Source organism: Gorilla gorilla, chromosome 5 (assembly GCF_029281585.2).
Source record: "Gorilla gorilla gorilla isolate KB3781 chromosome 5, NHGRI_mGorGor1-v2.1_pri, whole genome shotgun sequence".
Classification (NCBI taxonomy): Eukaryota; Metazoa; Chordata; class Mammalia; order Primates; family Hominidae; genus Gorilla; species Gorilla gorilla.
The window spans coordinates 55825205-55843019 of NC_073229.2; the positions used below are offsets into that span (position 1 = coordinate 55825205).

A 17815-nucleotide genomic window follows, 5' to 3' on the forward strand; every position below is an offset into this window, starting at 1 on the left:
AAAGGAAGGAGGAAATGGTATTACTCTTCTGTAAGTCTTCAGTGTTGGAATGCTATTATGTAGGTGATATAGAAGTTCACTGTCTACTTAATTTTTTTTTTTTTTTTTTTTAGATACTCACTCTGTTGCCCAGGCTGGAGTGCGGTTGTACCATCTCAGCTGACTGCAACCTCTACCTCCTGGGTTCAAGTGATTCTCCTGCCTCAGCCTCCTGAGTAGCTGGCATTACAGGTGCCTGCCACCATGCCTGGCTAATTAGTAGAAACAGGATCTCACCATGTTGGCCAAGCTGGTCTCGAACTCCTGACCTCAAATGATCTAACCACCTTGGTCTCCCAAAGTACTGGGATTACAGGCATGAGCCACCATGCCCAGCTCATTGTCTGCTTAATTTTTATAATGTCATAATATACATCTCTTTCCCTCCATCCCCCATCCCTAGCGGTACGTGAGATATACATCTCTTTTAGGGCACAAATATAGTTGATAGTATTTGTTGAAAATTATAGGGATATTATGACATAGTAGTTTTTGCCTTTTAAAAGCTCTACTTGGCCAAGCCAGGAGGATTGCTTGAGGCCAGGAATTTGAGACCAGCCTAGACAACATGGTGAGACTCTTGTCTCTACCAAAAAAAAAAAAATTAGCCAGGCGTGGTGGTATGTGTTTATGGTCCCAGCTACTTGGGAAGCTGAGGCAGGAGGATCTCTTGAGCCCAGGAGTTCAGGGTTACAGTGGACTGTGGTCTTACCATTACACTGCAGCCTTGTGAGACCTGGCCTTTTTTTTCTTTGAAAGCTAAGTTGAAATTTAGTATTTCAAGTTTCATGAATATCTAGAAACACAGTAGGTTAGAATGTTCTGTGTTCTGTATACTAACTTTGGAAAGGTTAGCAGAAAACAAATATTTATCTAAATCTGTCATAAACTGCTATATTTGGTAATATCGAGAATATAAAATAAGCAAGGTCATAGTCTTTGTCCTCAAAGAATTTGAAGGGGAAATTAAATACATTTGTTGTAGTTTATCAGTGGTTATCAACCAAGAGTGATCTCCCACCCCACAGCCCCAGAACATTTGATAATGTCTGGAGACCAGGAATGCTGCTAAATGTCCTGCATCACATAGGACAGTCCTCTGCAACAAAAAATCATTCAGCTCACGATACCAGTAATGATGAGCTTGACAAACCCTGATACATGTTTGTATACACCCATGTTGGTCCTTATGTATTAAAGACAGCAACTGTTGAAGGGCATTGACCTACTGAGGAAGTGGTGATAAAGATGGATAGAAGGTGGTGAAGAGACATACTAGACAGAGTAGAATGAGCTGTGGAAGGAAAGCTGCATGGAGTTTCTCAATGGCAAATGACTGTCTTAGGGCCATTTGTGGAAGAGAATGAAAGACAAGGCTGGAAGGGTAAGTTGTGGCCAAGACATAGAGGCTAAATGTCCAGCTAAGCTATTTGGACTTGAGACAGTAGCCATGTTTTTGAGCAGAGGAGGTGATATTATTACAGTTCTTTGGAGAAGTAACCTTGGTTGTATTGAAAATGGAAAGGATTAAACAGGAATAACATTGCAAAGAAAGAATTTTTTAAATATTATAACTTACTGAATAGAGGCCAAGGTGTAGAAATCATATAAGAGGAGAAAAAAAAAACGGTGAAAATGGTAGTGGTCATGCTAAGGCAGTAGATTTTGTTTTGTTTTAAAAAATCTTTTCAAGATCATGTACTTACTGAGGAGTTGATGACAGCTGTGGCCTCTTGTCCTAGAAAAATATACACCATCCATTTATACCCAATTTTGCATAAAATTTCTCTACAGCTTATTATGGCCCTTGGGTTAAGAACTCCTGGTCTAAGGAAAAAGTTGGTCAGGATCTCATCTGATGGAAACTGGATTGGATTCGTGCATACCAGGATCGGGCCACCACAAATCAATTCAAGCCACCAAAATGCATGTGAGGCTGAGATAACAGTAGCTACCATTTATTGAGCACTTTATATATGAGACATTATTCTACATGCATATTTTCTCATTGTTTTTCGTGATAACCCAATGAGGTAGATAGTGTCATTATACTCATTCCATAGATGAGGAATTAGACACAAAAAGATTAAGTAATTTGCCTGTGGTCACAAACGAGTAGATACCAGAACCAGGATTCAAATTTAGGCATTTGGCTTCAGAGTTCATACTTTTAATCAGTTAGTTCACAATGTGAAATACAACTGTCATAGAGAATAATATTTGTGTGGGCAAGAGGAATGCTTTCTCTCCCTGTCATTAAGATATGTGGAAATCCACATCATAACCAAGAGTTACTTGCCAGTTTAGGCCACTGTAGACTGCTATGGGCTTTTTTTTTTTTTTTTTAAATATGAATACCTTCAGCCTGATTAAAGATGTCTAGTTCTACTAGCTTCATTTCCTTTGTCTCTCTTCTTGGTGACATCATTGCTTTGAACCATTGTATGTTTCTCTTAGACTTATACTCTCTGAAGCTAATCTCTTTCCTAATTCCTCAAGTTTCTACAGATCTAGGGAAATGAGATTTGCCAGTTGGAGATATGGTGATGACTTAAGTTTGTATTGTGTGCAACTGGGCAGGTTGAGTTGGAGCTCAGAGGAGTGAAGTCAAGATTGGCTTCATCCACATGGAGATGATAGTTTAAGCCATAGGTGTTAAGTGAGGTTGCCAAGGGTGAGAGCAAAGAAAAGCAGGGAGGGCTGGGCACGTGGCTCACGCCTGTAATCCCAGCATTTTGGGAGGCCGATGCGAGCAGATCACAAGGTGAAGAGATCAAGACCATCCTGGCCAACGTGGTGAAACCCCGTCTCTACAAAAATACAAAAATTAGCCGAGCATGGTAGTGCGCACCTGTAGTCCCAGCTACTCGGGAGGCTGAGGCAGGGGAATCGCTTGAACCCGGGAGGTGAGGTTGCAGTGAGCCGAGATCACTCCACTGCACTCCAGCCTGGCGACAGAGTGGGACTCTGTCTCACAAAAAAAAAAAAAAGAAAGAAAGAAAAGCAGTGAGGATGAACCTGTGAGTGAAACTTCTGCACTTAAGGAGCAAAAAGGATAGAGGAGGCAACTGAAGAAGTCAGGAGGAGAATGATAGTGGGCAAGGTCACAAAAGCCAAAGAACAAATTTCAGTTTAGATAATAATAATGTTAGCTCACATTTATGAAACATTTGCTATATTCTAGACATTCTTCAAAGTTCTTTAGATGCGGTAACATTTAATTTTCAATATAGCCTATTAGGGTAGGTGCTTTTATTATACTTGTTTTTACAGATGAGGACATTAAAGCTTAGAGAGGTTCATTAACTTTCTGCCCTAAGTTATAGAGCTATTGCAAGGCAGTGAAGCCCATGCTCTTAACACATGAATTTGGATCTAGAGCCTATGCTTTCAGTCACTATAAGATATTGTCACAGTATTATGAAAATGCTACCGAGGCTGTATACTGACAAAGAGGCACTTGGATTTGGTGATCATAAGAGGGATTACCTAAATAAACTATTTAATAAACTGTTTCAGTGGTTTGCATATTCATTTAGCAGTCTTTGCTGAGTGTCTGCTGTATGTTAGACACTAAGTTAAGTGCTGAGTATAGAAATGAGTAAGATTAGGTCTTTATAAATAAGGAGGTCACCTTTTTGACTACATATGTCTCTCCCTGGGAGTCTGGCTTGTTCTCCCAAACAGGTGCATAAGAATTTTGGGGTGGAAGGGAGGAAGTAGCTAGTAGTGGTTAACAGGCATGTCATTTGCAAAGCTTTTTCAGGTCAGCTTTGCTCCCTCACCTAGGTTGAAAGCAGCTGTGCTAGAGTGAGGAAGATGTGTGCCAGATTTGGGGGTTGAGATAATAGGGGGTAAGAAAAGTACCTTGAGTTTGTTAAGAGCTGTCAGGGTGGATGCTTTAAAAATCAGTGGGAGATAAAGTGATTGCCTAGTAGCAGTGAAGACCCAAGTGAGACACTAGACAGCCTGATCTATCTACATCTTGCAAATTTTTTAAGCTGTGATCTACCAAGGTGACAAAGGATGGCGGAAGAGGCAGCAGGAGATTGCCTATGTTGATATTTTAGTATCCTCAAGGGACCAGAATTTCATCTGTGGGTTCCTTCTTAGCTTCGCCTGAAGAGATGTGGAGAAGTAAGATGTAGCAGTTGTTGGAAAATGAATTTGGGATGCCAAATCCAAGTACCGTGAAATTTGTAAACTATTTAGTAGTTATGGATCCATTGTTATTGCATAGAGCTAGAAGTGCTACATTTTGTTTGGGGCTTTTGGAAGGTTTTATTATTTTTTTTCCTAATATACAAGAAAACAGATGTTGCTTAAATCTACTTTCACCTTCTTAGTATCAACATGAACTTGAACTATGAACATATCAACAGAAAGTGGTGAGAGTCTGGGTACATTTTCTTTTGAAAAGACTGCAGATAGAGCAATAACTATTGACAAAAGTATGTAAAACTTAGAAACAGGACTAATTTTTACCCAAAAGAATTTCTTAATACGCTTCCCTGCAGGTAAATGAAGCAGGTATCTAAAAGCTCTAAGTGATATTTCTGTATCTGGACATAAACATATGTCTCCCTGTCCCAAACTGTGTGTGTCTGCAGAAGAGTCCATGGAGCTTAGCCATTGGAAGCCTTTTCCAAGAATATGTAAACAAAATTCAAATAGTGACTAAAGGACTTGTTACAGCATTTAAATGTGATAGTAATGGTAACGGCTCACAACAAGTATCCTTGCTAAGTACCAGGCACTGTTCCAAGTACCTTATATGCACAATCATCCCTCATTATACACAGGGGATTCGGCGCATACTCAAGTCTCACAGTCAGCCCTGTGGAACCCACTTAGTGAAAAGTTGGCCCTCCATATATGTGGGCAATACTTATTTTCCATCTGTATTTGGTTGAAAAAAGTGTGCGTCTAAGTGGACCCACACAGTTCAAACTGCTCTTGTTCAATGATCAACTGTATTAACTTACTTCATCTTCATAATTACTCTGTAAGGCAGGTACTTCTATTTTATCCATTTCACAGGTGTGAAGATGGAGGCACAGGATGATTATCTTGCCCAAGATCACAGAGCACTCTGGCTCCAAGGGCCTGGGTCTCTGCCACCACACCATAGCTGCCATTCTCTATCATGATTTACAATCTAAAGGACATTGCATGCAAATTAGGCTATACAGTGGAAGGTGTGTTGGACAAACTCTTAAAAAGAATAAAACATTTCTTTCTGCTTTTGCTACTGCCTATATACTGTTCTCCCAGTTTTTAGATTTTCTCTAAGGGAGATAAAGTGTGATTTGTAGTTATATTTTTTGACCCAACTTTTGCAGAGAGAAAGGATAATGCCAGGTTGTAGTTAGAACGCTGGAATCAGTTGTTTTGTTGTTCTCAAGTACAGGCAGATGACTGCTCACAAGATGAGGAAATGCCCTCTTAGCTCTTTATACAAGTCAGCTTTTCTGTTGTTATGCTTTTAAAGGCCTGAGCATCCCTATTTATGACCTGTTTGGTAACATGATGTGCATGTCTACCTGAGTTTTTGGATTTTTCTTCCCAGTCCCACTAGCATATTGAATGGAAATGGAGGTGTTTGGGGGGTCATGGCTGGTCTGTCTCTTTCTAGGCAGGAGAGGAAGAGAACTGATACCTGCTGCTAGGGAAGATAAATGGCAAGAAATGGACTTGTTTTCAAATAGTCTGATATTCTAAACTAGCAGTTAGAGAGTACCTATCTCATACAAAACAGTCTTCTAAGCTCTGTGGAGGTACATACTAAGAATTAAACAGCAACCAGCTCTTACATAAAACTATAGTTTACGACGGGTTAACAAGCTATAGCCCACAGGCCAAATCCAGCCTATCACCTGTTTTTATGCTGCCCACAAGCTAAGAATGATTTTTACGCTTTTAAACTACTGAAAAAAATCAAATAAATAATATTTTGTGAAATGTGGGAAATACATGAAATTCCAAATTCAGTGTTTGTAAGTAAAGTTTGATTGGAACACAGCCCCACTCATTTGTTACTGTATTGTCTGTGGCTGCTTCTGTGCTACAATAGCAGAGTTGGGTAGTTGCTGTGGAGACCCAATGGCCTATTACAGAAAAAGTTTGCAAACCCCTGTTTTACAGAGTTCTTTGATACACATGTTCCTAGAATCATCTTGACAGTGTGCAGCATAGGTAGGGCAAATATTCTCCTTCCTATTCTATAGATGAAAAAGGGAGGTTTAGATAGTGACCCTCCTTAAGTCCCAAGAGAGGGCCACAACTGAACTCTGGGCCTTTTGCATCTATAATACGGGACTCTGGTTTTTTTCCTGCTCTTGTCTACTGCATCCACCTAAGACATACTTTTGTTGTAGTAAAATAAAATATACAGGAAAAGTGAGAACCATATTAACTGGCATGTTAGTGAGGATTTTTAATGACTAAAGCTTCATTTCCAGGTGCTGACTGGATTTTCCTTTAATATGACACTGATTCCCAAAATAGAAATTTGAGAACATACTCCACCTCTGGTTAAATTAATTTGGTTGAACACAGATTTCCATTGTTTCCTTGGAAACTGGTTTCTGGTGATATTGTAGCTCCCTCAGGGATATTTAAAAAATGGTATTGCCTTTTAACAGATGTCTTTGCTAGACTGCCCCGGGTCTTTGAACATCCATTGGGCGTCATTGGCTACATATCTTCATTTCTGTCTGACAAGCCTTAATCTGTTCCCTGGAAATTTAGTATCACTGCCAGCTAACCTTCTGATTTGTTTGTTTTTACCAATTACATTTCTAATAATCTCTAAATGAAACCAGTGTTCCCTTTTTCAGACTATGCCTACTTCAGGAGGCCAGATATTGGGCAAAACAGGCTGGTTTCTTCTAGTAAAGCATTTAGAAAATATTGCCTATTAAAAAATATTTTATGACTTCCTGCTGGGCTGGTTTTAAGTGAAATATGGTGGGGAGATTTATTTACAGTTCTGTGTGTGTGTGTCTTTCTCTTCGCTTTTCTCTAATGAAGCTCAAAGCATCAGGCCGTTTATCAGAGATAATTATACAACAGATGGAGTTTTTCGGATATATAATAGTCTCAAAGTGGAAGATTCTTTCCCATAATGAAGAATGCCCAAACTTTAAATGTCTCTTTTGATTTTAATTTAACGGTGTTTTTTCCCCAGTGCATTTATTTATTCATCCCAAAGCTAGTTCTGCAAAGCATGCTGCTTTTATTAGGGCTGTGTTCTGAAAAGATTGATACTTTGCAGTACAGTATAATAATGTACAGTTATATGCTATATTGAAGAGCCATAATTTATCAAAAATCAATGTGTGAGATCATTAAGTTAATCTCTGTCAAAATACAGGAGTTGAGCAGTTCAGCAGTGTTTTCTTATAGAAGTTCTTTCTGTTCCATAATGTCAGTTGGGTAGGAACTTGTTTAAATACTGGTAGTATCATCTGACCTTCCATTTGTAGTCAAAATAAGAACCAGATTAAAGCAAAACCATGATTTTTAAGTTACTCATTTTCTGGCTTGCTTTTCTTTTTCAAAACTTTTAATCCTATTTTTAAGTATGCAAGTAAAACATGACTACATTCTCAATTTTTGAATTACAAAGACACAGGTTTAGATAGAATAGAACATGAAAATATTCTAACGTCACCACCATCAATCACCACCACCCAATTCCTACTTTTTACAGAAATAACCGCTGTTTATTCATTATGGGTTGTATTTTTTCTATGCAGCTGTGTACATGTTTACATACAAGATTTTATCTTGGCTGGGTGCTGTGGCTTGCGCCTGTAATCCCAGCACTTTGGGAGGCTGAGGTGGGCAGATCACCAGGTCAGGAGTTCAAGACTAACCTGGTCAACATGGTGAAACCCCCACCTCTACTAAAAATACAAAAATTAGCCTGGCATGGTGGCAGGCCCCTGTAATTCCAGCTACTCGGGAGGCTGAGGCAGGAGAATCGCTTGAACCCGGGAGGCGAAGGTTGCAGTGAGCTGAGATCACTCTAGCCTGGGCAACAAGAATGAAACTTAGTCTAAAAAAAAAAAAGATTTTATTTTTATATAAATGACAGCATACTATATATGTTGTTTTATAACTTGCTTTTTAACTTAATATATTTTAGAGATCTTTCCAAGTCTACACATGGAGATCTGCCTTACTCCTGCATAATATTCTATATTGCCCTTACTATCCTTTTCTCTACTCTCTTCTCTGGAGGCTTTTTTTAATATTTCACTATTATGAGCCATGTCAAGTAAACATTTTTGTATGTGGCTAATGGTGCATATGTTATTTTTCCATGATAAATACATAGAAGAGGAACTAACAAGTCAGAGAATATGTATATTTAAAATTTTGATTTGCATGGCAATATTACCTTCCAAAATGACTGTATGACTTTATATTCCTAAGAATGATGTTTGAGAGTGATTGTTTACCACAGCATTACCAATATTAGGTGGGTTTTTTCTTTGTTTCTTTTTCTTTTTTTTTGATAAGTTGGGCAAAAGAATAGCTCATTTTAACTTGTGTTTTCCAGACATCTCCTGATAGTGAGATTCAGCATTGTTTTATATGTTTATTAGCAATTTATAAGTCTCCAGTGATTTGCCTATCAGTGTTGTTCTTTGCTTATTTATTTTTTATTAGCTATTTTTTTCTTACTGATTTGTAGGAATTCTTTTATATATATATATGTAACAAATTCTGGATAAGTATTTGTTACATATATGTAAAAAAAGAATTCTGGATAAGTATCTGTTACATATATTGCCAGTTTCTTTTGGTATGTTACTTGGCTTTTAATTTTCATTTGAGTGCCTTGTATTCATTAGAATTTTTTAAACTTTAAGTCTGTTGGTCTTTTGTCTTCCAGTTTTCTGTCTTTCTTAGAAGGCTGTCTGAATCGTAGAGTTATAAAAATATTTTTCTATATGCATTTAATACTTTCATGGTTTATCTTTCTATCGTTAGCCCTTGAGCCCATCTGGAATTTATTTTGTATTTAAGGCATAGAGATTTACCTTTATTTTTTTCCCAAGTGGATAACCAGTTATGCAAAAACCATTCATTGAATAGTCCTAGTTTAAAATGCTAATACTATTACATAAACATAGATCTGTTCCTAGGCTCTTTATTTTGTTTTATTGGTCAACCTGTATATTTCTGAAACTGGAATATACCTTTATAGTATGTATCAGTAGCTTCTGATTTGGATTATATTGAATATATAGATTTTTTTTCAGAATAATTGACATTTTAATAAACTTTTGGGTCTTCTCATAAAGGAATATAGTTTGTCTTTATTTATTCAAACCTTCTTCTATGTTCTTGGCAAGAAAATATCATCTCTCTGCACAAGTTTAGAGACTAAGCACCAAATTAGCAGAGGCTTTATTTTATGCTACTTTGCTCTGTCCCAGAACACCTAGCACACTGCTGGCATAGTACTCAATAAATGGTTACTGATTTAAATATTTAGGAAAAGTTTTGTTTTTAATTTTTCTTACTTTTAGAAACCTACTTTATGTGTTTTGATACATTAAAGAAGGGACTTCTCATTGCCTGTACCTGATTTTTGAATAGCTACTTAATTTTTTAAAATAATTTTCTGTACCATACAGTAACCCCAAGACAAAGCAACTCAAAAAAAGGCAGTGTCCCTACCAGATTTTGAAAATTTGGATGATTTGTGGTGGTAACAATTCATCTCAGACTTTTGGAATAATGAGAGTCATTTTCTGTTTCTCTCTCTCTCTCTCTCTCTCTCTCTCTCTCTCTCTCTCTCTCTCTCTCTGTCTCTGTCTCTGTCTCTGCCTTCTGTACAAATAGGCACTTGCCTGTTGTAAAATAACCATTTTTGCTCGTTGGTATTTATCACCTAAATTTCCCTCTTCAAGATTCCCATTTGCAAGAGAGAATACTAGCAAGCTTTTAATACTCATTTTCAAAAGTCCCTTAAGAAGTCTGCAGATCTGAAAGGTTAGTTTCCCAAAAGATTCAGTCACTTGTGATTATACAGTTACTGATATTCAAACTAGATTTTCAAGCAACATCATCACTGTCCCCCCTGCCCCCAATATGGATTTCTTTAAATGTTCGTATTAAATTAAATGCTCTGTCCTTCTCTGTGAAAGTAAAGGTCATGTAAACAACCACACTTCACACAGCTTTAGCTCTTGCACTCGTCATATTTTTATTTTGTGTAGGTACAAGTAATATGTGACACTGTGCTGATTTTAAATTAAATCTAAGCTTTATTTATGACAAAAATGTTTGGCTGAAAAAAAACATAATGGCATTTATGTGAATGTGTTGAAGCAGCCATTTTAAGCTTACATAAATATATTTTAATTGTGCTTGTGAACTTCTTTCTGAAAATTCAGAGCTGCCAATGCCAAAAAATGACTATGTAACTGTACATTTTGTATTCATGGCCTCTGTTACTTTATAAACCATCTCACTTTTTGATCCATCAAAAAGATGATTCTTTAGATTTAATAAAAACAATAAGATGTCACCTTAGTGAGGAATTTTTAAAATTCTGAAATATCAGTATAATCCCTTCACTACACAATTAAAATTGTGACATTTTCAACTATTAGTTGCAAAGATGTAATCTTTGCAATAATACATTGCAAATTATACATTGTAATAATTATTACATTATTATTATTACATCTTATTATTAAGACCTGACAGTGTTCACTTCTGTCTGTAAAGCAAGACAGTTGGACTAAGGTAATTTCCGTTTAGTGTCACTCATCATACTCCAGCTGTGGTACAGCTAGCTATGGGAAAGGCTCAGCAAAGAGGCAGAAGAGAAGGGCACCGGTGTTCCAAGTTGTTTTTACAAGTCCACGCAACAGTACCTGTGGCCTGAATAGATGTCTTTTTTTCATTTTTCCTGAAGCCTCTTAGGAAGAACATGCACCAGTCATTTCCCTTTCTAAGGAAAGCGTTGGAGCCTTTTTTTAGTAGCTGCTGCAGGCTGAGATTTATGAGAATAGTCTTGCTAGCTGAACTATGTTTGAAAAAAAAAAAAAAAAAAAGCTCTTCCAGTGCTGAGTGGTGTCTCCATTAATGTTGTTATGAGAATCATGCTTGTGTTGATGGTAAAATGCAAATGATGCAAATCTAGAAATCGGAGTTGAGCCTTAGTTAAGCCTGTAAATAGTCAAAAGTGAAGCCTAAATTGGAGAGGTGACAGCCCGTAATTTTGTATTCGTATTAAATATGCTTTGTCACAAGAGAAAAACAAAACAGTGTCTAAAATTAGTACTGATTTTATTAGCCAGGTGATATTTTGACCTCTAACAAAATGGGGATTATTCTATTTTTATCCCCAAGAGGGTGATAATATCTTAGAATGTCACTGTTAATCGCTGTTGGACTTTATCACATTTTGAAGTATCAGTGGTAAGCGTTTGTCAGCATCTTAACATATGGAAAGGTATAGGATTCTAGGTGAGAGATTACATCTGAAAAACTAAAATTGAACATATTTAACTGCTTACCCAGAATCCTTTGAGAGTTCCATGAAACATGTTTTTACTCTTCTTACATACGTAGCAGAAATGGAATGTCTTGGTTTGAAATTTTGACTAGCTTATTCCACTATCCCTTACCTTTATTTACTTAAATATTCACATTTTGTTGAGGCTGGGAAACCCTTTTACTGTTATTTACACTTAGTACATCAGTTGGTTTCTGCAAGACTAGAAATAAGTCAGTTGGCACGTAAGGAGTATGGGGAAATTGGATCTTATATTAACCTTTAAGTTCACTGGTTCTATACCAGTGGTTCTCAAATGTGGTCCAAAGATCCATAGAAGTCCCCAAGTCCCTCTTAGGGCATCCATGAGATCTTTCCTTTTCCAACTACATATTTATGTAATAGTGTGCTTTCTTCATATTCATATAAACAGATTAAATACAGATGTAGACATGAAAATCCAAGTAGCTACCTTTAAGCCAGGCCACTCTCATTATTTTTTAAGTTGCAGTTATTTTTCATAAAAGAGTAAGTTTTTATGTTGACGTCTAATTATTTTAATTTTAAATGAAAACATTTTTGTCAAGTTATAATTTCATATGGGATAAATATCAATGATGTAAGATACATAAAAAAAAGTTTCTTAGTGTCCTTAGTAATTTTTAAGCTTTAAAAGTTCTCAAGACAGAAAATACTAGCATGAGGACTACCATGCTAGTAAAGAAGTTACAGAAGAAAAGCTTGGAGTTAGCAGAGGTTAAGAAAGAAGGCTTAACCTTCTTTCTTAGCCTTCATGAGGCTAAGAAAAGAAGCCATCTCCATAAAAGTGCAAGGTGAAGCAGCAGTTGCTGATGTAGAAGCTGTAGCAAGTTAACAAAAAATACCTAGCTGAGATCGCTGATGAAAGTGACTACACTAAACAGCAGATTTTCAAAATAGCCAAAATAACCTTCTATTGGAAGAAGATGTCATCCAGGACTTACAGGAGGAAAAGTCAGTCCCTGGCTTCAAAGGACAGTATGACCCTCTTGTTAGGGGCTAATGTAGCTGGTGACTTTAAGTGGAAGCTAGTGCTTATTTACCCTTCTGAAAATCCTAGGGCACTTAAGAATTCTGCTACATCCACTCTGCCTGTGTTCTGTAAATGGAACAACAAAGCCTGGATGACTGCACATCTGTTTATAGCATCATTCACTGAATATTTTAAGCCTACTGTATAGACCTACTGCTGAGAAAAAGATTCCTTTCAAAATATTATTGTTCATTGACAATACACCTTGTCACCCAAGAGCTCTGATGGAGAGGTACAAGGAAATTTATGTTTCCATGCCTGGTAACACAGCATTGATTCTGTAGTCCATGGATTAAGCAGTCATTTTGAGTTTTAAGTCATAATTATTTAAGAACTACATTTTACAAGGCTATAGCTGCCATAGATACTGATTCCTCTCATGGATCGGCCAAAGTAAATGGAAGATCATCTAGAAAGGACTCACCATTCTAGATGCCATTAAGACCATTTGTGATTCATGGGAGAAGGTCAAAATATCAACATTAACAGAAGTTTGGAAGAAGTTGATTCTAACCCTTATGGACGATTTTGAGGGGTTCAAGACTTGGGCAGGGGAAATAATTGCAGATGTGGTGGAAATCACAAGAGGAGTAGAATTAGAAGTGGAGCCTGATGAGGTGACTGAATTGCAATCTCATTATAAAACTTTAATGGATGAGGAGCTGCTTCGTATCATTGAGCAAAGGAAAGTGGTTTCTTGAGATGGAATCTACTCCTGGTGAAGATACTGTGAACATTATTGAAATGGCAACAAAAAATCTAGAATATTACATAAACTTAGTTGATAAAACAATAGCAGAGTTTGAGAGGATTGACTCCAATTCTAAAGAAGTCCTGTGGGTAAAAATGCTGTCAAACAGCATTACTACAGAGAAATCTTTTGTGAAAGGAAGAGTCAGTTGATGTGGCAGAGTTGGTTTTTTTTGTTTGTTTGTTTGAGACAGAGCCTCGCTCTGTGGCCCAGCCTGGAGTGCAGTGGCGCAATCTCTGCTCACTACAACCTCCACCTCCTGGGTTCACGCCATTCTCCTGCCTCAGCCTCCCGACTAGCTGAGACTACAGGCGCCCGCCACCACACCCAACTAATTTTTTTGTATTTTTAGTAGAGATTGGGTTTCACTGTGTTAGCTGGGATGGTCTCAATCTCTTGATCTTGTGATCCGCCTCCCTCGGCCTCGCAAAGTGCTGGGATTACAGATGTGAGCCACCGTGCCCGGCCTCGTTTTCTTTTTTTAAGAAATTGCTGCACCTACCCCATTTTTCAGCAGCTACCACCCCCTGATCAGTTAGCAGCCATCAACATTGAAATAAGATCTTCACTAGCAAGAAGAGTATGAATCACTGAAGACTCAGATGATCATTAGCATTTTTTTTTAGAAATAAAGTTTTTTAAAATTAAGGTATGTACATTGTTTCTTAGACATCATGCTGTTGCACACTTAATAGACTCTACAACATAGTGTAAACATAACTTTTATATTCATTGAGAAGCCAAAAAATTTGTGCAACTCGAACTTTATTGCCATATTTGCTTTATTACGGTGGTCTGGAACCAAACCCATAATATCTCTGAGGTATGCCTGTAATTGTTTAGGGGAGTTAAGGTGGAGTGGTAATACAATTTTGTTGAGAAAGACACCCTTATTAGCAAAATAGATAAGCTACCAATTGCAACTTTTGACCCACTTTGAAAATTCCCTTCTCATAAATTACTAATTTAGATTTAAATAGTGTGAAAGATCATGTACTGAGTTAGGATTAGAACTTCTAACTCTGGGAGATTAACACTTAGATTCCTTAAAAAGTTTTGTAAATGGTTTAATTTGGAAGTTTCATTTGGAGAAATAAGAGGGCTATTATCTGTGTGTTGAAGAATTTCTGTAAACTTAGATTCCAACTCACTATATGTATCCTTGTTTTTAATCGATGGGGCTTTTCAAACTCAATTATATAGACAGCCTAGGTGTGTCCTTTCTGATTAAAACAATTCATGAATTCCAGGTTTAGGGTGAGGTTGGAGATTAGGGTTTTCTTTTCTGAAGAGATTACTTTTCTTGTGCATTCTACTGTGTACCTGATACTCATTAAATACTGTCAATTCTTTGCTATTTTAGATCTCCATTTGTATATTGAAGGTAAAAGAAGGAATATTTAGCTGCTCAAGAAATGTAGATTGTTTGAATTTTTTGAAGATAATTTTACATTCTTAACATGGACACATCAGGAAACAGTGCAGTTTGTTTCACTATCTCCATTGCATAGATTTTTTGAGGTTTATTTTGTCCTTTTTTTTTTTTAAGAGGAAGCCTCATCAAGAAATTCTTGATAAGATATCCTGAATCTCTCTCTGCCCAGGGAGGCTTAGGAGGAAAAAAAAAAAAAAGATATTCTGAATCTCTACAGAAGGGAGAGAATTGTAGCCCTTTAATTTGTTGTCCAAAATTACCTTTAGAACTGTGAGCCTGGAAAAGTGAGATGCTGCAAACGTAAACAATGTACAGATTATGATAGAGTAGAATTGACAAGCTGGTTAAAAACGGATGATGCATTTTTAATTAGCCTACAGTGCCTTTAGTTGATAAAATAATTAGGTACTTTTATGTAAATGTCATGTTAATTAAGTAAGAAAATTGAAGTGTTACAGAACTACAAAAGGAATGGCTATTTTTGCGTATTAATGTTTTACAGTTACTATGAAAGGACTGATAGTAGAATATTTGATTATTGTGCTTTCTGGCAATTTTTAGCTGACCAATTCCGTGGTAGTCTTTTTTTTTCTAATTGATGTGCTATTATTTGTCTTGAAGGTTTTTAGCACATGATTAACTGCAGCAAGTGAGGGCTAGTGGAATCAGAAGCCAAAAATAACCAGTCATCACAGCTATTTTAACAAAACTTTTCAGAGTAGATTGTTGATCTCTATTTCAAGATTAAGAAGAAATGATAGTTTTCTGTATTTACTCAGCTGTGGATTTTGAGTGCGTGAAAGGCTAAATGCAGCTATCCTCCAAACCACTGTTCTTGACTTCCTCCTTGAGTTGTAGTCTTCAACTAGCCGATGGGATTGACCACTACATGAGTAGGTATCCCTGGGTTTTTTGACATGCTCAGTAACTCTATAGGAGACTGGAAAAATATAAGAATTCTGGTGCTTCACTTTGAAATGTGTGTGTTGATAGTTAATGGGGTATCTTTATTTACTTCTGTTTTTGCAGGTTACAGTGAAGTGAGTATGCAGATTTGACCCATGTCTTCAACTTTATAGGGCTGCAGTCAGTACTCTTTCCCCAGGAAAATCTACTACCATATTGCAAATGCTGTAACAATTTCTACTTGTTGGGAATACAGCTGAAGAATATAGTTTCATGGCTTTTATGTGGAATTGCAAATGTGATCCATAGTGCTGCATTATGTATGACATCTTTAATACAAGAATAGAAACATCCCTAGAAGAAAAGGTAGAATATTCACTCTTCTCTAGTCACAAACCAGTTACCAGAGGCTTTATTCACATGCAAACTCCAAACTTTAAATTGTTGAAACTTGACGTTTTTTAAGGAAAAAGTCCTCTGAATGTAATATCAAATGCAAAATGTTAGTCTGTTAATAAATATCTCTGGATAATGAAGAAACTTGAAAAAATTCAGTTAATTTGCTTTAGCAAAAGAAAGCAAAAAGCATTTATGATGATTGGCTAAAAGTTATTTCAGGTTGGTTAATCTTGATATCATCTGGCTCAGAATCCCAAGAACCTGTCGTATTAAGCAAGGAACTTTGTAATTTTTTTAGACATTAATAAACCCAAACTCAGTTGCCACTGATACAGGCTAGAAGATAATGGTTTTAATTGTTCTGTGCTTAGAAATACATCTATTGTCCCAACCTCAGTCCCGGTCAACACACACACATACATACTACATTTATCTGTAGAACCCACAATCATGAAGAGGCTTTCTCACCTTGTTGTTTAGTTACTACCTCTGTCTACCCTGTTGTTTGGAAAGAAGAAGAAAGGTGAAAAATGGGATCCAAGTTTACAGTGAGTCATGGGGACTTATGCCAGCCACACTCTCAGGCATTAGAAAGTCCAGAAAGGAACTTTGACCCTTAATGTCAATTCTCAAAACTATTTTGTTTGCTGTAACCAAATGTTACCCATGTTATATATTTTGTTGTTGTTGTGGACAGAAACCTGAAAACATTTTCTGTGAGTGGCCCTTAATTTCCTGCATTGATTTTAACAGAGTTGATTTGGAACTACCTGTAATTGTGTGGATGACAGCGCAATTAGTGTAGAATATATGTGTGGTGCTGACATGTTCCTGTTCTGGGTTTTAAAGTGTTTCATAGGTTGTAGTTTGCCAGACCAAATTTAACTCTAAGCTCTCTGTTTATAACATTGCCCAATTATCAAAGCTGGGATATATTATTACTGCCAGTTACTCTTGCTGTCAATTTGTCTTGGCTCAACTATGGTTCCATTTGTACTTTACTGTAATATAGTGAATACATTGGATTGGGTTGTTAGTTTAACAAGCTCTCTGGAGAACACCTTCATGATGATGCATGTTGAGATATGCTAGGAAGCCTTAAAGTTTATTTGCAGAAACCTACAGAAATGTATTCACTAGAAATTTTTAAAAGAATAAACTCTCAACCTAAAGACAAGGTGAAGATTCTCTTATTTGATAATCCTCTAGAACATTTGTAAATATGGGTGTTAATTCATGAGTCTCAGCCAGATTTCTTTAGGGATTTTGATTTGACAGTTTTTCCTTTCTTATATGATTCTACTGGATGAATTATTTTATGTGCTTTAAAAAAAGCATTTTGTTAGTTAAGCTGTTACTGACCCTTGTGCACTGTGCAGCTCATGGTGTTATGGGAACTTAGTGATCTTGGCCAGATACCGAGTTAGGGGTAATCAGAAATTAGAAATGACTGGACTGTTAATATTTACATTGTGCTCAGGTGGTTTATAAAAGTACACTGACTTCCTCCTATGCCACCCCAATCTCTTACATCAAAAATTCCAGGGTCAGGGCTTGGGAACTTGTATTTTAAAAAATGATCCCCAGGACTTTCTGGGTGTTGGGAATGTTCTCATATTTTAATCTATGGTCGTTACATAGTGTGTATGTGTTAAAATCCCTCAGGATGTACATTTAAGTTCTATACAC

General features: G+C 36.8%; 1 protein-coding gene across 3 annotated transcripts in view; it reads left to right on the forward strand.

Moving 5' to 3' along the window:
• Positions 1 to 17815, forward strand: part of ZFAND3 (zinc finger AN1-type containing 3) — a 340077-nt gene that overhangs the window by 247916 nt on the left and 74346 nt on the right. The window lies entirely within an intron of this gene.